This window comes from Mytilus galloprovincialis, chromosome 12 (genome assembly GCF_965363235.1).
Source record: "Mytilus galloprovincialis chromosome 12, xbMytGall1.hap1.1, whole genome shotgun sequence".
Classification (NCBI taxonomy): domain Eukaryota; kingdom Metazoa; phylum Mollusca; class Bivalvia; order Mytilida; family Mytilidae; genus Mytilus; species Mytilus galloprovincialis.
Window position 1 is genome coordinate 6407212 of NC_134849.1, and position 26417 is coordinate 6433628.

The 26417-nt window shown below is 32.8% G+C and overlaps 2 long non-coding RNA genes across 3 annotated transcripts; one reads left to right on the plus strand and one right to left on the minus strand.

Annotated features, from left to right (window-relative positions):
• Nucleotides 1–7552: 7552 nt before the first annotated feature.
• On the minus strand, nucleotides 7553–22167 carry LOC143055672 (uncharacterized). Of its 2 annotated transcripts, none has more exons than XR_012972124.1 (4): nucleotides 21862–22167; nucleotides 10835–10966; nucleotides 8548–8614; nucleotides 7553–7688 (listed from the first exon to the last, which is right to left on the minus strand). It is a non-coding gene; the product is annotated as an uncharacterized LOC143055672 (long non-coding RNA). The 2 variants fall into 2 exon arrangements; XR_012972123.1 differs by having other exon boundaries at nucleotides 8544–8614; nucleotides 21862–22166.
• A 104-nt stretch (nucleotides 22168–22271) lies between these two features.
• LOC143055673 (uncharacterized) lies at nucleotides 22272–25956 on the plus strand. Its single transcript, XR_012972125.1, has 3 exons — nucleotides 22272–22323; nucleotides 24061–24191; nucleotides 25585–25956. It is a non-coding gene; the product is annotated as an uncharacterized LOC143055673 (long non-coding RNA).
• The last annotated feature ends 461 nt before the right edge of the window (nucleotides 25957–26417 follow it).

Genomic DNA, 26417 nt, shown 5'->3' on the forward strand with positions numbered 1-26417 from the left:
TGTAAATAAAAAGCTAAGGTCAAATTTGTTAAAAAAATTTCAAATATTATCAATCGATAGTACTTTTTGATGACTGCAAAATGTTGTTGAATAATTCAAGTCATTACAGCAATTTCATCATGTATTGTAAGTCATATATTTAGTTACCATAAATACTTCATTATTTTCGTCTATATAGATGTAACAAGATGTGGTATAAGTGCCAATGAGACAACTCTCCAACCAAGTCGCAATTTTTAAAAGACATATATTCCGTTTTGTGCTTTTTATGTGCTTTTTATGGGGATTAAGATTATAACACAACGTTTAACCTATTATTTCTGTTTATTTTGTTCCTGCATCGTTGCCAATACCAGTGAGAGGTTAGGCTACCTGTAAAACTAGGTTTAATCTACCATTTTCTAAATAAGAAAATGCCTGTACCAAGTCAGTAATATTACAGTTGTTATCTATTCGTTTGATATGTTTGAACTTTTGATGTCGTCATTTGATGAGGTAATTTGCGTTTTGAATTTTCCCGGGAGTTCAGTGATTTTTGTTTTTATGAGAAGCGGAAGATACTAAAGAGATGTTCAAATTATGACGTCATATAGTGCACGAAAACACGTGGTTAAAACGAAAAATGTTCTAAGACGCGCTAATATATCATATGCACATTGGAAATCATCATTCGAGTTTATCTTCTGTCAATAAGTGCGAACAATACTGTACGTTCAAAACATTCGGAACTAAATCTTAAAGAAACAAATTCGCATATATTGATTGTTTATTTTTACCAAATTCTATTAAAATGTTCTTCAAGGATATGCTACTATATATACATCACACGCACATTAGAAATCATTATTTGAGTTAAACTTCTGACAAGCAGTGCGCAGTGTGAACAATGCTATATGTTTAGAACATTTGAAACTAAATGTCCAAAAAATAATCACGCATATTATGATTGTTTATTATAAACTAATCATATTGAAATTTTATAAGTTTGGACTATATATTAAGGTGGCTCGTGGGTACAAAAATTTCAGCAAAAAATTAAACCTTTATGCTTTCATTACAAATTTTATTTATTACACTCAGTCTGTTAGTTATTACTTTATGATATGGTACAAAAATCAACCAGAAAAACCGATTCAGTTTGGCCCCAGATGACTTTTAAAATGATTATATCATTGAAAAAGCTCCAAATTATATCTCCCTTTGGTGCAAAAATGCAATTTTTTGGCATTAAATTTGAAATATCTTTTTTAACTCATCGGTGACCTATATTTTTATTATTGTTTTCAAATAAGCTGTACATAAACTTAATAATTGTAAAATTTAAGCGATTTCTGTAATTAGGTTATTTTTTTATTTCGATGTTATCTCTATTTCTCCTATTAGTTCAATAGAAAAAAAGGACATTAACAAAAATGTATGCTTCTTCCAGAGGCAGATTGTGAGCTTAAATGAACGGTGACCCAATTTTTTTTTATTTCATTTTCCTTTTAAGTATATGATGAAGTTCATTTATAAAAAAAATATAGCGAAATCCTATATTAGAAAAAAAAATTGATTTGTACCCAGGAGCCCCCTTAAGAGCAATTTCTGACCTCTCCATAAGTGTGATCATTGTTCCCTCCTGAATATCTGTTTATCAAATATTTCAATAAATCGTTGTCAAAGCCTATCCCAGCACCCCAACTCCATAGATCACAAGGTGTTTCGAACATCTATTTAGACCAATTAGAATTAACTAATTGACCATGGCCATGTCCATCGTCAGGAGCCCAAGCCATTGCATAGTGACACTTATTATAAAAATACTGTATTTTTTATTAGGGGCTCGACACCTCATGATCTGTCTGACTAATATTTTTCTATACTCTTTATCTACTTAACCTTGTTTATCAATTTAACGAACAAAGTATAGAATCTATTTTCATAATCTACAACATATTAATTATTCAGAGTTGCTGATGTTACTGTGTCTTTCAAGTTTTTATGCCTACGGAAAGCAAACAGAGGTCTTTTATCAAATAAAAGTTTTGCCTCTTCGTCATCCTTTAATTTATCCCAGTGTTTTAAGATATTGTTCTTTATGTGTGATTTCTGTCTTGAAAACACTGTGGAGAATACCAAGGGAGGTGACTTTAATACAGATTTGGGCTTTACCATTAATGTGTCTTTTCTTTGTTTTGCAGTCACTTCCTGCAATACAGTTTTAATTTCATTTTTTGGATATCCCCTTTTAATAAGGCGCTCAGAAAATAACGCATATTGTGTTTGCAAATCTACTGGATCGTTCGTACATCTCTTAAAGCGAAGCATTTCTCCTTTAATTATGCCTCTGAAAGTAGAGGATGGGTGGCATGAGGATCTCTCTAAGTACTGATAATTTTCAATCTTTTTTCGGAATGTCGTGAGGTCTAAGATTCCTGTTTCTCTAAATCTTGGACCTTTGAATACCAAAAAAAAGTGCGAGGTTTGGCATGCCACAAAACCAGGTTCAACCCACCATTTTTTCCTTTAAAAATGCCCTGTACCAAGTCAGGAATATGACCATTGTAAATTATAGTTCGTGTATTACATTATAACGTTGTGTCGTTTGTTTTCTCTTATTTTTGAGTGTAAATTCACATTGCGATAAGACGTGTCACGGTACTTGTCTATCCCAAATTCATGTATTTGGTTTTGATGTTATATATATATGTTATATTTGTTATTCTCGTGGGATTTTGTCTATGTGTGTTACATTTTAGTGTTATGTCGTTGTTCTCCTCTTATATTTAATGCGTTTCCCTCGGTTTTAGTTTGTTACCCCGATTTTGTTTTTTGTCCATGGATTTATGAGTTTTGAACAGCGGTATACTACTGTTGCCTTTATTTTTAAGATATTGGTCTTTATGTGTGATTTCTGTCTTGAAAACACTGTGGAGAATACCAAGGGAGGTGACTTTAATACAGATTTGGGCTTTACCATTAATGTGTCTTTTCTTTGTTTTGCAGTCACTTCCTGCATAACAGTTTTAATTTCATTTTTTGGATATCCCCTTTTAATAAGGCGCTCAGGAACTAACGCATATTGTGTTTGCAAATCTACTGGATCGTTCGTTCATCTCTTAAAGCGAAGCATTTCTCCTTTAATTATGCATCTGAAAGTAGAGGATGGGTGGCATGAGGATCTCTCTAAGTACTGATAATTTTCAGTCTTTTTTCGGAATGTCGTGAGGTCTAAGATTCCTGTTTCTCTAAATCTTGGACCTTTGAATACCAACACATCTAAAAACTGCATTTTAGTTTGTGATTTCTCGTGTGTAAATTTTAGAAGTGCATGTTGTCTGTTAGCATGTTCAAAGAATTGTGCTATTTCATCATCTGTACCTTCATTGTAAATAAAAAAGCCATCGTCCCTAAACCTGTAGAGGCTTGATATTTTCTGTTTATGTTGGAAAGTCCTTAAAATACTATTTAAGACTTCATAAACTCTCAGATCCGTAATTTCAGGTGATAAACTATTTCCCATTAATTATCGTAGGCCAAGCATGCTTGACTGCGTCAATCATTTCTACATGGGACATATTGTTGTACATTTCTTTTATGTCAAAACTGACTAAGTAGGCGTCAGGTTTTACCTGCAATTTCTCAATAATATTTATAAATTCTAATGAGTCTCTTAAATGTGTTTCTTGTTTTACTACTGCTGGAAGCATGAATTTATCCAAATACTGCCCTATTCTCTCTAAAACAGTACCCGATAATGAAACAATAGGCCTTCCTTGAATTCTGACATTTTTATACAGCGTAGGATTCTGTTGAACGCTTTCTATTAGTTCAGAATCAAGTTTGTGCAATTTAGGCAGAAGATACAACCTTCCTGGTTTGAGATCTCTCTTAGCAGAAAGCTATTTTAAGGTGATTTCATCCATGACCCCTTTTCTATGCATTTCAAAGATAATAGTATTGATTTTCTGGTTAGTCTCTATTATGTTTAATTTTGCAATTTCCATGAAGTGAGTAGCACTACTTAATTGCCTCAGACCTTAATTTATATATTCTGTTTTATCCCAGATCACTGTGGTGTTATTTTTATCTGCTTTTCGAATAACTATTTTTTTCGTTTCGTTTGAGGGAAGAAATTGCCTTTCTTTCCAGCGTAGTGAGATTATCGTGTGCTTTATTAATTGTTATATTAAATATCTCAATCTAAGTTTTGAATATATATGTCTCAATGGCATTGTTTGCAAGTTCCGGTTCATATTCGGATTTTGTTAAAAAGGGATGACGTTTGAAAATATCACCCTTGTCAAAATGATATTTACATCTTAGTTTTCTTGCAAATTCATTGAAATCTGATGCAATACTAGATTTTGCAAATTTCGTCGAGGGAGACGGTATATATTTTAATCCTTTACTGAGTAACAAAATCTCATCGTCTTTTATTTTTTCCGTGGAGAATATTTTAACATATTCACATGCTTTTTCAATTGATTTTTTCCTCTTGAGAGAGCGAATCTTTATCTTTCTATTTTTCTGATAGAAGGCCTTTTTCGTGATAGCCTTTTTTGTTTTTCAAAGGTCCAAGATTTAGAGAAACAGGAATCTTAGACCTCACGACATTCCGAAAAAAGACTGAAAATTATCAGTACTTAGAGAGATCCCCATGCCACCCATCCTCTACTTTCAGAGGCATAATTAAAGGAGAAATGCTTCGCTTTAAGAGATGTACGAACGATCCAGTAGATTTGCAAACACAATATGCGTTATTTTCTGAGCGCCTTATTAAAAGGGGATATCCAAAAAATGAAATTAAAACTGTTATGCAGGAAGTGACTGCAAAACAAAGAAAAGATACATTAATGGTAAAGCCCAAATCTGTATTAAAGTCACCTCCCTTGGTATTCTCCACAGTGTTTTCAAGACAGAAATCACACATAAAGAACAATATCTTAAAACACTGGGATAAATTAAAGGATGACGAAGAGGCAAAACTTTTATTTGATAAAAGACCTGTTTGCTTTCCGTAGGCATAAAAACTTGAAAGACACAGTAACATCAGCAACTCTGAATAATTAATATGTTGCAGATTATGAAAATAGATTCTATACTTTGTTCGTTAAATTGATAAACAAGGTTAAGTAGATAAAGAGTATAGAAAAATATTAGTCAGACAGATCATGAGGTGTCGAGCCCCTAATAAAAATTACAGTATTTTTATAATAAGTGTCACTATGCAATGGCTTGGGCTCCTGACGATGGACATGGCCATGGTCAATTAGTTAATTCTAATTGGTCTAAATAGATGTTCGAAACACCTTGTGATCTATGGAGTTGGGGTGCTGGGATAGGCTTTGACAACGATTTATTGAAATACTTAATTTATAGATAATTGATATAGCAGAACACAGAAGGTTAGTTTATCAATGAACCCAATGCAATTATGATGATAAACAAATGTTTACAAATATATCTTTATTTAAGTTGAGAAATAAAGCTATCAAAGATAATTTTTGATATTTTGTTCACGTTAAGTGGTCAGAATTAATACATTATAATTAAATGCAACGGTTATTATCGGCAAAAGCAATAGTGCATTGCTAATATGTTTCTTATTTCTGTCAAAATAGATATTAAATTTGAAAAATATCTTTACCGAAAGCTAAAAGGGTTGATTAATTATGTCAATTTCATGTTAAAGTTATAATACCTACATAATACAGGGAAAGTGAATGTAAAAACCAATACGTCAGAGATTCTTTAGTTAGTGGAATAAGTTGATAATAAAGTGCTGAGATTTGCAAAACAAAAATGTATGGTTTTTGATTGTCTGATAAATTTAAAAGTCAAATTGTCGAAATACATCTGGTATACGTGTCAGTTTATAGAGCAATGAATGGTGATTGGTTTCAATGTCTATGAGGGATGTTCTCCTCTTCCCCTTATTTAGTTTCCTAATGAGTAACTGATATCTGATTGGTTGGTGCGTTCATACAGGCTTGATAAAGAATCAATATTACATCAAGAAATGAATTGCACACTGCCTTCTGGCGATTTCCTCCGATCTGTAAGCATGGCTAACAGACACTTTAAGAGAGCGAAAAAAACAAAAAAAGGCTATCATGAAAAAGGCCTTCTATCAGAAAAATAGAAAGATAACGATTCGCTCTCTCAAGAGGAAAAAATCAATTGAAAAAGCACGTGAATATGTTAAAATATTCACCACGGAAAAAATAAAAGACGATGAGATTTTGTTACTCAGTCAAGGATTAAAATATATACCGTCTCCCTCGACGAAATTTGCAAAATCTAGTACACAGGGAAAAGTGCCACGCATGTTTTACACATGTTTTACATATGTAAAACATGTGTTTGGTAACGCACGGGAAACGTCTTTTTCCTACCACGCATGTAAAACGCATGTTTTAAACATGCGTTATTCATGTGTTTTACGCATGAAAAATACATGTTATGTTAAACGCATGTTTTAAACGTGCGTTATTCATGCGTTTTACGCATGAAAAGTACATGTTATGTAAAACGCATGTTTAAGACATGCGTTATTCGTGCGTTTTACACATGAAAAATATATGTGATGTAAAACGCATGTTTCAAAACCATGTGTTAAACATGTGTTGTAAGAAACATGTGTATAATATGCGTTTTAAATGATGCGTATAGCATGTGTGTAACAAACATGCGAATAATGCATATTTCAAACAAATTATAAGATATTATTCCAAATCATCCATAAAACCTTTGTCAAGTTTACTAGTTCACATTCCATATGTTCCACACAACCAAGACGACTTATGTTTACTTTTGAAGGCTGTTCCCTGGACATATAATTGCTTTAATCAGTTTAATTTGGACTCTGTTGGATAGTTGTCCAATTGGCAATCATACAACATCTCTTCATGTTATTTTGACCACAAATCTCCTTTTGACATGTTTGACAAGCAACATCAGAATCATATATTGCAGACCAGACTTCTTTTTTCATCAGTCTTTTAAATATTCCTGTTTGAATACACCAATAAACAAAAGAAATATCTGTAACATAATTTTCATGTTTCTAAAACCTTGATCAGGTACATTTGACACTAAGATGATTGAAAAGACCATGATATGAAATATTTCATGGAATATAAACCGACAATCTTTTGTCTCTGTAGTTTCATTGGCAGTAATACCACAACTCTTTTAAAAAGAGGTCAAAATTGTCTTAAATGGATTTTGTGGAATGTTGTACATGTATTTGACAATTTTTGTTAAAATTTTCATTATGGTTAAACTTTGACAAACACATTTGTTGACTTATGCATGTAATATGAAAAGGAAAACCCCAAAAGTGTATAAGATGTTTCCTCTAGCATCAATTTAAATACAATTTTGAAGTTGTGTCCCTTGCCGGTTTGATAATAACCAATGTCTTGAGAAATCTGAGATTGTATTATTTTTTTAAACATGTTAAATGAAAAATTCAATAAATCCACTTTAAAGAATTTCATTCATATTTTTTTTCTCTGTTGTCTATTTGTTGCAGAATATAAATTTTTCAAAAAACTTCCAAACATTTGATTTCACTCTACTTTTATTTTATACAGCAATCTCAAAACGTTACACAACTAAATGTTTTTTTGTTGTTGACATAATAACAATATCAATAGAATGTTCTATCTTCTAAATGTCACTCTTGAAGTTGTCTTCATCTGAAAAAAATAAAATTACATTCATACTTTTAAAAACTTAATTTGATTTATTCCCATATACTGTAAGTTGTTAGTTTTAAACATAATGACATATCCTCAGTGACTTTTAAACATGCTTTTCTGTCTCATTTTAGTCTCTTATGGAGAGTTGTCTCATTGGCAATAATACCACATCTACTTTTTTATATTTGTCTCGTTTTGATATAACAACATATTTGAATAAAACTGGAAAGTATTTTATAAATATAAATATTGATTTTGCTATCAGTAAATTAAAACCAAACTAAACATTATTGTTATACACATATGTATGTTGACCAGTTTTACAAACTGTTGATACCTATATTTTGACATTGTACAAGATCATGTCCTTATCCTATGATTAATGGCAGTCTAAATCAATTAGATGTTTACTGATTGATATTTAAGTCTTAGACACATGATTTTTGGTTTTACATTTGGCATGAGTTTTGCTAATTTTTAAATTCTTCTTCAATGGTCTCTGGTGGAGAGTAATGACTCATTGGCAATCATACCACATCTTCTTATTTTTATATTTTTTTTAAACTTTAATATATGTAGCTAAAAATTGGAAGCAATTAATATTTGTAATAAAAACAATCTTGAATACAAAATGTAACCACAACTGATCTTTTTACTTACAAAATCGAGCCGTTTTTAAAGTGTTATAACCATACGAATTAAGTTGAAACTTTTCATTCATTTATTTATATAATAGGTAACCCATGAAACTTTAACAACTGCAATGTGTTTGGAAGAGCAAGGATTAAAACATTTTTTTTTTTAAATCTCTCTCCAAATATTACATTAAGATAAATATATTTATACACATACCTACTTTTTTTGCCTACAGAAGTCCTTTCTATGAAAATATCCTTTGATTTTGCTTGGCATTCCAGAAACTCCTGTAACATAAATGAAATAAATTAAGTTTTGAATAAATTCTTTATTAGATGTCATTTTGTACTAATTATGAACATGGTAAAGGTACAAATAGTTTCAATTCACTCTCAATGACAGTGTTTTTCCATACAGGGTTACAGCTAATTTCCTAATGCATGTAGAGCAAAACTTTGGTTAGCTTGCTTGCTTTGTTTGTATATTGTACAATCATATTAGGATAACACCCAATTGAATTCAAATATAATATAATATAACTGGGCGGAACATAGTTTTAGGCTTTATAAAGCATGTAAAAATTCAAATTATAGACTTTATCAGCAGTTTGAATCGTGTAATATTAGTGACTGGTATAATGACACGAACATTCACAAAACTATGGTGTTAGCGAAAATAGAAGATAAACTTTTAACCGATTTTAGAAATAAGTGGACGGAAGATCTACATAGAGTTTCTGCAAGACGTATGGATGGTGGTAGTAACAAATTAAGGACATATAGAACATTTAAAACCGAAATTAGTTGTGAACTTTATTTAAAAACACTATTATCTCCTGCTCAACGTAGAGCATATTCGCAATTCAGATGTGGGGTTGCACCCATACGAATTGAAACCAAGCACTTCGAACGTTTACCAATGCATGAACGGACTTGCTTTATGTGTGAAAATAAAACTGAAACTGAGGAACATGTACTAATTGAATGTCCACTTTATGACGATTTAAGGAACGAACTTTATGAATATATAAACAGTGTAGATGAGAACTTTAACATGTTGACGAACCGTGAGCAACTGTCTTTTGTGTTGGGATGCCAAAACGTTAATGTAATTTACAAATGTGCCAAAACCTGCAAATCTATTTTAGACAGAAGGAGACGTTTTTTATATCAATAAATTTTTTTAGACTTTTAAATTTTTGTAATTTGTTTTAGAAATTTTAATAAGTGCATGTACATAGTTTTATAAAGTCCTTTTATTGTTTGATGAAATTTTACTTTTTGTCTCTCATAATTCTTTTAAGAGTGGCATTAATATATATTTATGTTTTATGATATATATGTAAATATTGTATTGTGTATATTAATGGTGAGACGTTAATAAACTATCTATCTATCTATCTATCTATCTATCTATAATATATACAGGTTTAACTATGCCATATATATATTGATTAAAGATGTCAATCTTATTCACAAAGCTTGTATAAACAATTATACAAACAAAGCAAGCAAGCCAACCAAAGTTTTACTTTGCAAGCATAAGGAAATCAGCTGTAATACATGCCGGATCATCATGTTCCATCCTTTTAGACATCTCTAAATAAAACACTAGATTCACTATAAATATTTGGTTTATCAAAATGTCAGATTTGTCCATTTTCATAATTTAATTATTTATTTTTATCTCCATGGGACACAGATGATGCCCCCTCTTGCATAGGTATAATGTTATAATAAGGGAAATAACTCCAGAACAGTAAAAGTGACCTACCCAAATTTGTACTTGATCTGCATTTAGTGGATATTATCAGGGTGTGTAAGTTTCATAATATTTGGTTAAACAATTTTACCCCATGTCAGATTTGCTCTAAATGCTTTGTTTTCAGAGATATACATTTTTTGTAAGCCAAAATCTATATTTTACCTCAATGTTCAATTTTCCATACAAGGGGGTTAAATTGCCATAGCTGTATTTTGACCTGATGAGGTTCAAAAAACCATATAGGGGCCATCTTGCAATTGTATGTGTTTCTTTTTTTTCCGCTGTGTATTTACTAATGTTGATTCATTGATATATATCATGTATAGTATACCCCTTATAAGTTATCAGTTGTTTCTCTATTGCATTATATCTTTTTTAATAAATTCTCCTTACTATTTGTAACAGCAGTGAATCCCAAACTCTGTCTAACCAACAAGTCTCAGACAAGAAGCAATTCAGACAGAAAGATTTTTCAAGATGTTTTAGTTGAATGTATAGTAGAAAAGTTCAATTTCAGTTTGGCAAAGACTGTAACAGCAAAGTTACCTTAATATATAGTAATAAAGTTTCAGCATAAATAATGTATTGAAAGCAAGGCCACCCTTAACAAATTGTTTGTTTGGCATTGCCGACTCACACATATTCAATACAGTAAGTCTGACAAAGAGCAAAAAACAACGGAAGGCCACAAATTGTTTTCAACACAGCAAAAAAATCTTGCACCATACAAAAAATATACTTACCATTGCTGAATTGTACTTGAAACATTTACTAGGTGTCTTCCCTTGCCATTTTCTTCACCATTTGTGGAATTTTTTAAACATCCATGTACATGTACCTTCCTGACATAGGGGAGGTCAAATTTGATAACTAGCCTATAGGATAAAAAGAAATCCATTTCATAAAAATTTTACAGAAACTATTTTCATATTACTTTACAATTACAGACACAGTCTGTGTTCATGTGAAAGCCAAAATGAAGATGATAGATATAAGAAGATGTGGTATGAGGTCCAATGAGACAACTCTTCATCCAAGCCACAATTTATAAAACATGTAAAAGTAAACCATTAAAGGTCAAAGTACAGTCTTCAACATAGAGCTTTGGCTCACAATGCACAGCAAGCTATAAAGGGCCCACAAAATTACTACTAAAGTAAAACCATCCAATGAGAATTGCTGCAACCATTTTTGAGTTATTGTCCAAAACTGGAAAATCCCCTTTATTTAATGAATAAAACCCCATGCCATAACTCTGAAATGTAAAATCTAAAATTTTAAAATTCTAAAGGGAGCTTCCATCAAAAGATATAAACAAATCACAAAAGTTTCACTAGAACAGCTGCTGAAAGAATTTTTGAGTTATTGTCCGAAAACTGGAAAAATTCCCCATCTTTTTATGAATAAAATCTGGTAATTCAAAAACCCAATATCTAAAATTATAAAAATTGTAAGGGATATCATGTCAAAAGATATAAACAATTCACCAAAATTTCTTGCAAGAAAAAGAAAACATTCTGGAGATATTGACTGAAAACTGGAAAATCACCCTTTTTTTATGAATATAAAACCTGGTAACTCAGAAATTTAAAATTTATAAAAATTGAAAGGGAGTTCATGTCAATAGATATAAAAAATACACCAAAATTTCTTGAAAGTAGGAGAAAACATTGTTGAGTTATTGACTAAAAACTGGAAAATCACTTTTTTTTATGAACAACCCTGTTACTCAGAAACTTAAAATCTAAACTTTATAAAAAATGAAAGGCAGCTCATGTCAATAGATATAAACAATTCACCAAAGTTTTATGCAAAATGGTTAAAGCATTTATGAGTTAATGTCCAACATGTTGACCATGGACAGACAGACAACGGTATACCATAATATATGTACTCACATAAATGGGCGTATAAAAAGAAGAAACGAGAAAAACTTATGAACTTAGTTACTCCATCAACAAACGAAAACTACTAAACCTCAGATTCCTGACTAAGGACAGGTGACACACAATTGCAGGGGGTTTAAACTTTTAAATGGTACCAAACCTTCACCCTTATCTGAAACAATAGTGCACGTGTAACATCACAACATAGAAAGACACACTATAAAATATTAATTGAAATGGCTGCATTCGTGTTCATCCTCAACCTTTATATATGTTATGTGTTATCATCAAATACAACTTACTTTTCAATATTTTTAAGAATGGACACCAATGCGGCTACTTTCATTTAAGACAAAAAAACGTCTAAAATTTAACTAAAATTCTAAAATTGTGAAGATTTCAGTAATTTAGCATGACTTAATGATGCTAGTACCCGATATATGTGCGTTGTATTGTTGAAACAGCCCACATTTATGTAGCAGTAGCATTCTACGTTCCGATGAATAACTAGAAGTTTACACTTAAACAGTTTTGTAAAACTGCTATATTTTGGGGCCAAAAAGGGGTCACACTGGACCTAATCCTTTGCATGAGGCAACTGCAAACTAAAGTTAACAAAAGGAAACAAAAATTGAATCATCATCCAATGTAATACTGAAAGATGGACCAACAGTCCCTTAAATTTTTAATGCCTACATAAGGCAGTCTGCATAATGTCTCAGTGGCAAATATTTCAGATATCAGTAAAAAGACAGTATAAACAATTCATGTCAATCAAATAATAAAACTAAGAAGTGTATATTATACTGAACTCACTATATTGGTTGAGGGAATATGCTATATTTTGATCAGTTGTATTAATATTTTATATACATTTTTGTATTAAAACAAACCATAGTATAATTATAACCAGATGCTCCGCAGGGCGCAGCTTTATAAGACTGCAGAGGTTGAACCCTGAACGGTTGGGGCAAGTATGGACACAACATTCAAGCTGGATTCAGCTCTAAATTTAGATTGTGATTAAATAGTTGACACAGCATAGGTTTCTGACACAGAATGAATGTGGTCTAATGAACTTAACATTTTTGTTTTGCCTTTGAGCAATTCACTATGCTGTTGAATATTAATCCTCTCAAAAAAATGTTTGAAGAAATTTTCTTTTTATTTATGAAATCTGAAATGAGAAAAATTGACCCCCCCCAATTTTTTTTTCTTCACATCCCCCTTTCCCTTATTCCAAAACTGATCTCAATTCAAATTTCTAATGGAGTTTGCAACAATAACTACTCATTTAAATATATCATAAAATATTAAAATATAAAAAAAGTGCTTGTTATCACTGAAAGGTAAAGATTGTTTTAATTTATCAGTTGGTAGTAAAAGTGAATATACATTGTATATTGTATAAAACAATGATTTAAGTTGATTCAACTACTATTCTAGAAGAAAGATAACTCCAATTGAAAAATTTCTTGCTATTGCGCAATATTGTGCAATTAGATATTTCTTGCTATTGCACAATACTGTGCAATTGAAAATACTTGCTATTGCACAATACTGTGTAATTGAAGATTTCTTGCTATTGTGCAATACTGTGCAATTGAAAATTTCTTGCTATTGCACAATACTGTGCATTTGAAGATTTCTTGCTATTGCTGAATACTGTGGAATTGAAAACTTCTTGCTATTGCACAATACTTAATATAATAATTTTGGATCCTGATTTGGACCAACTTGAAAACTGGGCCCATAATCAAAAATCTAAGTACATGTTTAGAATCAGAATATCAAAGAAACCAAAGAATTTATTTTTTGTTAAAATCAAACTTAGTTTTTACAGAGGATGACCTTGAGGTCACTCCGATGTATTGTTATCGCTTAAATTTCCGTCATTCATAAATTATAGTCAAATTAGTTTTGGGTTTTCAACATCAGTGAAAAAAGTGCATTTTCATACCTGAGGCCCCTCATGGGGGGGTCCTAGTAATCACATAATCACCATTTTTTTGCCAATATAATCACATAATCATTAAATATTTGCTTATCTTTAGTAATCAAATAATCATAAACTAAAAATACAGTCCTAGGTAATCAAATAATCATGAAATATTTGGCTTAATAATCAAATAATCATTAAAAAAACGGCCAAGTAATCACATAATCAAAAACCCCATGAGGGCCCTCATACCTGCGATTTCTGTTCTCCGGTTGTACGATGTTTCAACAAAATATGGAATCATTTCAGTTGTTGATTTAGTGGTGAAAATTTGACTGAATTATATCTTAATAAAAACGATTTTATATGTTTAATTTGTGTTTCAGAAAGAGGTCAGGTGCTCTTGTTCATTCATAAAATTATCGTTCATTCATAAATTCATCGTAAAATAAAAATCACTACACAGTGTAAATGACCACCTGTAATCTAAAAATAGCGGTCTCACTAATAACGACAAGAAGAATTTTAGCGACAAGAAGTGTCAAGAACGGACAAGAAAAATAAATTAAGCGACAAGAAGACTATTTAGCGACATGAAAACTTCTCGTATCGCATGAGGATGACACATATGAAATGAACAATTATGTGTGGGACTTAGTTTTAAGAAATGATGTCAAAGTAACACTATGAAAATATTTTTAGTAAGCTGAAATATATATTTATTTTTTTACATGTTTATGTCTTGTAAGTTATTTTATTTCTGTCCCATTTTTCAACATTAGCGTCTCGAAAGGTGAAATGTTTTAACTGAATGGTTAATTTAAATTAATTATGAAAATTGTTAAAATTAAATAAATAAAAGTAATTATTGCCCAGTTACAAACACTACCAGGGAATAATCCATAATTACCCCCAACTTTAGCCTGGTAAACTTGTTGTCTCCTTGTGAAATATAAAACATATTAAAAATGATTTCCTGCTTAAGTCTTTTATTGATATAAAGTCAAAACCTTCTTGCTTTTCACTAGACAACCATGTCCTGTCAGGTTTAATTCTTATATATGTAGATGAAAATAAAAGTTCCCAAAACATTAACATGGCAGCAATTGCTTTTACAGCCTTTAAGGCTTTGATTTTTTTACAGAAGAGTGTCCACCATGCACTTGCACTGCACTATAATAATAGTAGAATAGACTGAATTATCATATACAAATAGATGAAAATTATATATACATGCAATCGTAATATTAATAATATATATAACAACAAACCAGTATATTCTCTACGACTATTATTATATAAGTATAATAGTCCAAGGTATACGGATTTCTTGCACTACAATATAATAGTTATTACGGTGAGGTTGAATTTCCTGTCATTTATTCATCATCCAAGCACAAACTTCTATCAGAAAAAAATATCTCTGTAAATTAACCCAAGTTTCAGGTATAGAGATGTGATCTGTTTCTGTGACATGCGCTTTTGACCATCCACAAGAACCTGCGGTCATCCGATGTTCAGTACTTCAGTACTTTGATTAATTTTGGACCCTTTGGACTTTAATGTAGACCAATTTGAAAATGGGACCAAAAATTAAGAATCTACATACACAGTTAGATTTGGCATATCAAAGAACCCCATTTATTCAATTTTTCCCAACCTTCCTTTTGTGGTCATAAACCTTGTGTCAAAATTTCATAGATTTCTATTTACTTAAAACTAAAGTTATAGTGCGAAACCAAGAAAATGCTTATTTGGGCCCTTTTTGGCCCCTAATTCCTACAATGTTGGGACCGAAACTCCCAAAATCAATCCCAACCTTCCTTTTGTGGTCATAAACCTTGTGTTAAAATTTCATAGATTTCCATTCACTTTTACTAAAGTTAGAGTGCGAAAACTAAAAGTATTCGGACGAGGACGACAACGACGCAGACGTGATTTTTTTTAATTTTTGCAGTCGTTTAAAAAGTGATTGTATCAAGTGCTACAATATTTTAAATTATTACAGTGAGGTTAAAATCCCTGTCATGTATTCATCATCCACACAGTTACTTATCGGAGAAATTATTTTTCTATCATACCGTATACATGTACATGTATATGTTATGATATTTTTCTAAGACCATCCACCAGAACTTGCAGTCGTCCTATAAAAATAGGAGATGTGATATTTTTGCCAATGACACAGAAATTAACAACCATAGCCACCATACAGCGTTCAACAATGAGCATTGTCCACTCTGGACCAACTATATTTCTTTTAGTTTATATAAACTATTCTTATCTATTATTGAGTATTTTTAAAAAGAGTTTTCCTACACAACTTCCTATCGTGATGCTTCTTAAAATTTGATGGGTAATCTTTAGATCCGATTTTATGTAATGGGACAATAAATCCTTTAGCCCATATTTCAGGAAATTTTCCTGTTGTTAATACATTGTTAAATATCTTTACAAAACATTTAAGCAGATATGATTGGCTGCGCTTGAGCATCTTATTTATTATGGAGTCAAAGCTGCTTAATTTATTGTTTTTTAGTGGTTCACAGGGGCTTGTTTAGTAGGCCAGACGAGCTTTTACTGTCAATAGCGATTTAATAAAAAAAAAAATGACAAAATGTCATTGAATTTCTTGGATTCCAAATTTTTAAAAAGTTTAAAGAAGAAATGTTTAACTGCACAATATTGAGCAATAGATTTGTAAGATCTTGACATTTGCTTAGTGTCAGAAACTCATATTACATGTACATGTATGTCAAAAATTTTATCAGAATCCAAATTCAGAGCTGTATCAAGCTTGAATGTTGTGTCAATACTCATGATACTGAGCCCCAACTATTCATGGTTCACCCTCAGCGGGTCGTAGAAAGCTGCTCCCTGCAGAGCACCTGGTTCTGTAATTTTATAATCCAATTCTCTGAAAATTTTAATTTGATATGACATTCTTAAATAAGATTCCTTAAAGCCCATGATTTATGAATGTGTTCTTACCAGTCACCCCAGATTGAGAAACCAGACCAGGATATTCATTTTATGCCAGGTCACTTGTTTTCACAGTCCTCTAGTCTGGTGTTATATATTGTTACTATTGTTAGTACAAATGTATTACTTATAGTTCCGTAACTCTTTCTCCTGAGACACCACCTGCCATGTTATTATTCTTGTCAGGACTTTGATCTTGCCAGACTTCCAAACCCTATTGGACTTGAATTGAGAGGACGCTCATCCTATGGCTCCCACTTTAGGGACTGTTACAATAACATTAACAAATAGACTTATATTCAACCATATATATATGTCTTTTAAATAAACATCTTATTGTTTACGTGCTTTGATAGTTTATCTCAGAACTTGGGAAGACAACAGGAATATTACGAAGCCAGTGTTAACTTCACTCCGGTTTCACTTGCTACCAAAAAATGTATAGTTATCAAAGAGACATATACATTTCAATGGTTATAAACAGATAAACCCGTCAGGATGAAAATCCTTCTTATTAATGCCCAAGCTATTAATACGGCATACAAGGACATTGTAAATACTGTAAATACTTTTGATGTTGATGTTGTATGTATAAATGAAACTTTTCAAGATGTAAATAGTAAACTGAAATTTTTAAACTGGAAAGTCTTTGATAAACCCAGGATAGGCAGAAAAGGTGGAGGAGTAGCAATATGTGTGAGGGAAAACAATGGAAAATTTGTTGCTATTGAAACAGACATCTATAACAGCTTGGAATATGAATCAGTAGCAGTAAATATTACAACTGACAAAGGCATAAAGTTTGCACTGCTGTGCCCATACATACCACCAGAAAGATCTGACCAAATAGAAAAACTGTGTTCTAAACTCGAAGACGTAACAAGCAATATTCCCTTGATTATTGCAGGAGACTTAAACGCCAAAAGTCAAGAATGGAGAAACATCAAAACTAACAAAGCTGGTGAACTAATAGAGAACATGCTAACCAAACAAGACATGATCTGCATAAACGATGGCCAGCCAACACGAAGGAATTCAGACTCTGTTATAGATCTTATGCTGATGAACTCCAATTTCCAACATAATATGATAAGTTGCGACACTCTTTCACACGAGACCATCAGATCTGACCATATCAGTATCCTTACTAATCTACGTGTTTGCTCTGAAGATAATTGGGGAACACCAAAGAAAATATGGCAACTTAACAAGGTAGATTGGGAAGAGTGGAAACGTGTCACAGAAGAAAGGTTTGGTGAATGGTTGGAAAACAGGCCAGCAAATAACAACTCAGTTGACCATATTTACCAGTCATTTGCTGACATCATAAATGCAACACAAAAAGAAATGATCCCATATAAAGAAATTAAACCAAGAAAACACCAAAAGCCATGCTGGTGGAGTAGCTCAGTAACATCTGCCAAAAAACACCTAAATCACTGCCAGAAACAATACAGAATGAGGAACATTCCACAAAACAAACAAAGACTCATCATTGCAGAAGACAACTTTGACAAGGCAAAGGAAGATGCACAAGAAGAATGGAGTAATAACCTCGTAAACCAACTAAATCAGGCTAAAAACTCAAAAGACTTCTGGAACACGTACAAAAAGATGTCCAGGAAAACAGAAGATAACTCAGTACTCCCATTAATTGTTGAAAATAAAGATCCAATATTTGACAACAAAAGTAAAGTTGAACTTCTACAAAAAATTTTCTTTGGAGGTAGCCACCTAAAGGATGAGTCATTTGATAAAGAATTTTATGATAGTATCAACAAAGAATACAAAGAACTAAATAACATGTATCAGGCAGCAAATGAAACAGATCAACATAGAGAAGGCTTTGATAGAGAAATAGACAAAGACGAGGTAGAAGCAGCTATATACCGCCTTCGCACGGGGACTGCCCCAGGACCAGATCAGCAGTTTGCTGAATTCTATAAGCATGCAGGTGACAAATTTACAGAAGCCGTAGTAACAATGATGAACATCATATGGCAAAAAGGGGAATTACCAACAGAATGGAAAATGGCAGATGTAAAATTTCTAAGAAAACCAGGAAAAACCAGCTATTACTCATCCTCTTCTTACAGACCAATCAGCCTAACTTGCATTATATGCAAACTAATGGAGAGAGTCATCCTAGAACGCATTGTGGCATATATTGAGGGTCACAGATTGATTGATTTAACTCAAGAAGGGTTCAGAAAGAATCACTCAACCACCAATGCTCTACTTCGGTTAGTCCAAACAATAGCTGATGGTTTCAACGAGGATGAATAAACTCTTGCATGGCTAGTGGACCTTGAAAAGGCATATGACTCAATATGGCGTGAGGGGTTAATGATCAAGCTGCATAAACTTGGGATAAAGGGAAAAACCTGGTTATGGATAAACAGCTTTCTCACAAATCGAACAGCCAGATGTATGCTGAATAACTTCTTTGGAGAACAATTTGATACCAAAATCGGCTTGCCACAAGGGTCAGTACTATCACCCACCTTGTTTAACATATTCATAGCTGATATAATGGATAACACAAAAGGAGAAAATTGCAAGTTTGCAGATGATGGCACTCTATGGCATAAGGGGAAAGACATAAAGGAAATGAAAGAAAGAACTTCAGAGGATGTCAAAACTATTTTAAAATGGACAGAAAAATGGAGAATTAATGTAAACCTGGAAAAGTGTGAAGTATGCCTATTCTCAAAAGGCAACACAGATGCAGAGCAGAAAACATTAAAAGTCAACTCCTTCTCCTATAGATATAGTCCAACACCGAAGCTACTTGGAGTAACTCTAGACGAGAAGCTTAAATTTGACACCCACATCAATTTGATGCAGAAGAGGGCAAATAATGCAATATATGTAATTAGAGATATTAAGGGCATGGGAGGAATATCAAGATCAAAACTGCTCCAAGTATACAACAGCATGGTTAGATCTATCATGGAGTATGCATGCCCAGTCTGGCAAATAACATCTGCAGAGAATATGAAGAAATTAGAAGCTGTACAAAGAAAAGGCTTGTCAATATGCCTAGGACTACCAGGAACATCAGGTAGAGAGGCAATGGAAGTTGAAGCCAATATACAACCCATAGACCTCAGAATAGAGGAAATATCAGTACGTGAACTGGCAAAAATACAATCAAAGAACATAGCAGAACCAATTAAACAACAACTAGAACAGTATTTAACAAACAACGCAACCTATGAACAACAGGATTCTCCATTTGGTAAAGCTATAAACCAATCCATAGACATGTTCAAAGCCACGAAAGTTGACATCAAACTTATAGAACCAGAATTCACATACAAAGCTGGTGTAGATGTCATGCTAAGGAGATCACCAAGTTATTGGAGTCGTCTAGGTAGCTCAAAGAACAGAACAGCCGAACAAACTGTTGAAAGTAAACAGGTTGTAAAGGACCTATTAGGAGACAGCACAGACTCAACAGTAGTGGCATTCACTGATGGTTCATGTCAAGGTAACCCGGGACCATGTGGGGCAGGAGCAGTAGTATATTCTGGAAATAGCCAAGGCATAAGTCTAAAGAGGCCAGTAGCTAATAGAGGATCGATACTTCTTGCTGAACTAGTAGCCATACTAATGGTCCTGGAGCACTGTATAACGACTATAAAGGACCAGTTTTCTGAGCTTAAAATACTGTCAGATAGCCAGACTGCTGTAGGCATCTTGACTCTGAACTGGAAATCTTCTAACTACATCGACACAATTACTGATACATGTATCAAAGAATGCATGGGAACGCTCTTAAGACACGGCATACTAACAACCCTATCTTGGATCCCAGGCCATGCTAATATAGCCGGGAACGAGATAGCGGACCAGTTGGCAAAAGACGCTGCAAAAGAGGCCTCATCACTAAATGATCAGTATAATGTCATAACCATGTCAGATGTAAGATGTGCAGTCAAGATGTCTACAAAACTCAAATGGCAAAGCAGATGGACAATTAGTGAAACTGGAAGACAGCTTTTCAACCTAATTCCTATCGTTGGTAAGGACGCACAACTAGACAAGCCTAACAACCAAATAGGAAGAATATTGTCAGAAATAAGAACGGGCTACAGCAGACTTAACAAATACAGAAACCAAATCGGTCAATCCCTCACGCCATATTGTGAATGCGGAGAAGAAGAAACATCAGAACACTTCCTGCTATACTGCCCAAGATACCAACAAGAAAGAGAGGACATGCGAAGACAAATGGAACTACTTAACATCGATCCAACAAATATACAGTCAATACTAGCACCACCAAAAAGAGAAACCTACGAAGCAACATCGCAAATTGTAGGGGAATATATTACAAAATCAGGGAGATTCCAAGAACTTGCAATCCCTGATTCCCGATCCTGCGCCTAAACAAGTATACCAAAGTACCGCGAGATATTACCTCGAGCAACGGTGTACCATAAGAGGAGGAAGATAGCACACAGAGAACAGTAGTGTCAATTATTGACCTTAGGATCAGGATCAGGAAGGGACGAAAGATACCAGAGGGACAGTCAAACTCATAAATCGAAAATAAACTGACAACGCCATGGCTAAAAAAGAAAAGGACAAACAATAGTTCCCAAGACACAACATAGGAAACTAAAGAATAAACAACACGAACCCCACCAAAAACAAGGGGTGATCTCAGGTGCTCCGGAAGTGTAAGAATAAATGGTCATCTAGCTGGTTCTACTTTACGGTCTTAACTTAAGTTCGTGCATGTCTTTATAATTTACTCAAACTGGATATATCACAGAAGATTGATTCGAGTGAAGCTCTACTGTGATATTCAAGTTTGGTATATATATGTTTACCCCGTTATTGATAGGATTTCAAACTCCTGAGTCCTGTGGATAAATAAATCAGTTTTGGAAATGACATTTAAAAATCCTTCGTGAAATGTTAATCGAATAAAATATTAAAGTTGTATTCTTACCCATTTTGTCTTTAGTGTCCTAGATTGAAGATATCCTACATTGTCCTAGCTGCATCTCATATCTTCCATAAAATTTGCGTTTTGCTTCACGAATCATGATGTCAGTATCAGTGTCGTCTGTCTGAACGCTCGTTTCCGGGTGAACCGTACGGGCTAATATTAAACCAAAGGCGAAGCATTAAAAATTACATTTAAACGGCATTTAATGATTGAAATCCATGCGTAGATTTATAAGTAATGAAAACAAGTAAACATGATTAATAATTGTATGTAACCGATTGGACCTTAAAAAAATATATATGAATGTGGATTCCGTAATTTTCTCTGAGTCTCCATGCCAGTGTAATGGTATTTCCCGCGGTTATTTTTGTACAACTTATAAATAAAATACGGTATGACTATCACTTGCCAGGCCCACTATGTACCTAACAGAATGAACAATTTTGCAAAGACTCACTCAGTGTAAGTATTTCGATACGGTGAATTAATTAACATGAAAAAACTCTGTAATTTCTTAATAATTTTACTGGACACAAAACACACGGGCACCGAATTCGTCACCTTCATTACATTATTTAAGTCAAATCGGCACCTTTTTTCAGGACATTTCTGAAATTGATTTTTTAACTGTCACCTGATATTTAAAACGTTTTTCATCTTTTATTTGAAAGTAATTATTGGTTCTCTTCTCTACTGCAGATATGAGGGGGAGGACAGGGGTAAGGGAGACAGGGAGAAAGGGGGTAGGAGAAAGGAGAAAGGGGGTGGGAGAAAGGAGAAAGGGGGTAGGAGAAAGGAGAGGAAGGCTGGGAGAAAGGAGAAAAAGTTGGAGAAAGGAGAAAAAATAAAATATCTCTCCTTTTAAAAAATGATCTAATATTTCAAGAAAAAATATCTCAAAAGGAGATGTTTTATTCTTAGACTAATGGGAGAAAGGAGAACGGGGGTAGGAGAAAGGAGAAGAGGGGTGGGAGAAGGGAGAAGGGTACCCCCCTGTCCTCCCCCTCATATATAATAAAGATGAGGATAAAAAGAAAAGAAAACACTTAAATTTTATGAATGATTTTTTTTTTTGATAATCTGCCTTTCCTGATTTTCCTGATCTTTTCCGTGGCGGATCCATAACTTTTCCTATGGGGAGGAGGCGCTGACTGACCTAACATGAGGCCCGCTCCAGTCATGCTCCAATGATTCCCCCCTCCCCCCCGCCTGGATCCACCTATGCTTTTACCTGTATACTTGAAAACAATAAATACTATTGTTTGCTAGTATTGTGCAGTTGTTATGAAATAAAAGTTCATTATAATAAATATAGGTTCCAGTAGGAACAGATCTATTGTGGCTCCATTGATTGTTTATACAGAGAGCACACAAGCTGATCATGTAAATTTGGTTAAATGTCCAATGGTAGATGGAAAAACAGCACTGTATATAAATAGAGCACCTAGATTCTACATGTGAAAATATGGTTCCTTTTTCAAAGGAGGTTTAAGGATCAGTTCAATTATATTAGATAGTTTATAAAACAATTATGCATAGGTGGATCCAGGGGGGGGGGGGGCTTTTCGTGGGAAAGATTTGGTTGATTATATAGGGAATCATTGAAGCATGACTGGAGCGGTCCCCCCCTTAGGTCAGTCAGCACCTATGAGATTACTATCTAATAATGTCCATATGAACTGGATTTAAGCATCTATATAGGATACCTGAATACCTTTAACAATGAACAAAGCTCATACTGTCAGCTACAAAAAATGTATAACAGGCCATCAAGGCTTGACATGACAAAATGTAAAATGATTTGCCAAAATAAATCAAATATGGCAGACTGCATCAAACAACAACTAAATTTCATCCGGACTTGGAACAGGCATAAATAGAATGTTGTGACTGTTGTGTAACAGCACAAAAGAGGAACAAAGTGGTGAAATCGGTTAGAAATTGTTTTGATTCATTGAATTGGTACAAAGCTAAAAAATCTAACATGAAGACAAACAATCAAAACTTAATAGTACTTTCAGTTATTGAAAGCTCATTAAAAGCTAATAAAAACTCAAACATTATATATAAACCATGTTTTCCCGTACACACATATATATATATGTATAGATGTAATTATCAGAGAAATTCGTTTTACAATTTTTGTTTAACATGTTTAATTATCATGATTATCTATAACTGATATATTTTTTATTAAAGTTTCCAAGCAAGTCAATACATGCAATAACAAAAAACTTTTGGGACAGAAGACACTGTTTAAAAAACGTGACCAAAGAAAAGAAAAGGAAATGTACTTGTAATCGACACTGGAGAAAAAATGGACTCTTCAGGTAAGAAGTTTTATTCTGCAATAACTTTTGTTTAATAATAATCTGTTTTTGAATACTGTAAATTCAGAAATTATTGCGTGCATTTATTATTGCGATTTTGTAGTTTTAGACTTATATGCGATTTTAATTTTTACGATTTTAAGAAAAACCCTGTTTAATTCATATAAAATATTTCAAAATGCGAGTTTAAATTATTGCGTTTACAACTCTGTCGCATTTTTCGCAATAATAAAAACATCGCATTAATTTCTGAATTTACAGTAAAAGAATGTGTAAAGTATATTTTAGTGGGACAGCATCCCAACAAACAATAAATAAGAAGAGATATCAAGTGGTAAATATTTTGCTTACTGAATCCAACAAAGTTAATACCAAAGTGCCATGCTATAAATTATCCTTCATCTGAAGAAGGTATGAATATATGCAACAGGAATTTTACAGAAAAAATCTGTCCTTTATTATGTCTATATGCTAGCCGCAAATTTTTCACTGCATTTGCATATCTAGTTAGGTTAGTACTTTTTCATCTTTTTAAAATTTTGTCTTGCAAAACAACACATTGCAGGGATAAAGTAAATGCAACAAGTTTTCATTTTATCCAGTTTTTTTCATGTTTGCACATTCTCTTTCCCATACAATGTTTTGGTGAAGTTAAATAATAGTAGTTTGTACACATGTTGCCACTTGGAAATATAAATGATATGGAAAATAGTATTGTGAGCTCTCGCAAGCCTATGTGAGTTGTAGGATTTTAGAAATTTTAATCATTTGTTCATAAGTAGGGGGCCACTGACTGCCTAAGAGGGCACCCGCTCCAGTCCTGCTTCAGTGAATCCCTATATAATCAACCAAATTTTTACCTGGCCCCACTCTAAATCCACCTTTGCTAAGACCAGTTAAATAATCAGCTTTGGTCAATTATGCATTGTAATTCTGTTAAAAAGGAAGGTGTTTGACTTTTTCTAGTTTAAAAATTAAGTGCTAAGAAACTATTTTTACAGGAATTATATTTTCCCCTTTAAAATGGAAAGTATAATGAAAATTGCATTGTCAATCTCAATCCTATTGTTCAACTTCATGTTTGTTTTTATATTTTTTTTTATCAAATTCAAAGGTTAGTTTTGGCAAGCCAAAGTCATGGATGAGTTCAATAAATGTTGCAGATTACCTTTTTTTACAGGAGTTAAGCTGCTCTGGAAAACTGCATTTGTTACTTATTTCAAGTATAATAACTTGTTGATTTTGCGCATTTTTTTCATAAGAATGTTCAGTATATATTTGCCTTTCGTGAACTTTTAACTTTCAGTTACATTCAGTTCTTGTGAAATTCAACATCTCTTATATAAACATCACAAATGTCTTTTTACTTAATCACCCTTTTTTATGTTTACAGAAGAAATTGTCACACGGAAATGTCTTGGGCAAATTAAAAAGGAGAAGTAACTCTGCTAGGAAGCAGTTCCAGTCATTTGTAGCAACAGGACTGTGACGAATAGAACTTTATTATGAATTGAATCAAAATATAGAATTTACCAAACTTGTGTCAGATAATACTCTCATGCTTCTATTGGAGGACATCAATGATGAGAAGTAAAGGAAAAGACAATAAATGACAGCATATCAAATATCACAATGTATATTTAGTCAGTTAACACATTAATTCATCTACATACTTTACAGCATTCCATTTTAACCATGTGTAAATTTTGTCTATTCAAGCTTAACAAAATGCTTTGAAATTAAAATATTAAATATTTTAGGCAGACATGTTTTTGTAATTTTCATTTATTTTTCAAACTTTCAAGTTATTACATTCTTCAGTGGCGGATCCAGCCAAAAGCCCATTTTTCAAAGGGGTTTCCCAACCAAGGATAAAGGAGAGGTTCCAATCATGTCTTTCATTTATAAATTGTTAATTTCCACTACAAAACTAAAAAAAAATAAGCCAAAGATAAAAAATCAGTCATAAAAAAAATATAATTTTGAAATTCATGTAAAACGCATGTAAAACATGTATTTTACATGAGTTTGTATTTACACATGTTTTACACATGTGAAATATGTCATGCGTTTTGTAACGCATATTTAATATATGTTTTTGCACGCCTGTTATACGCATGTTGTAAAAAACATGCGTTAAACACACAAAAAACATACGTTTTACACACGTTTTCTTTACCATGCGTGAAACATGCGTGGCACTTTTTGCTGTGTATTGCATCAGAT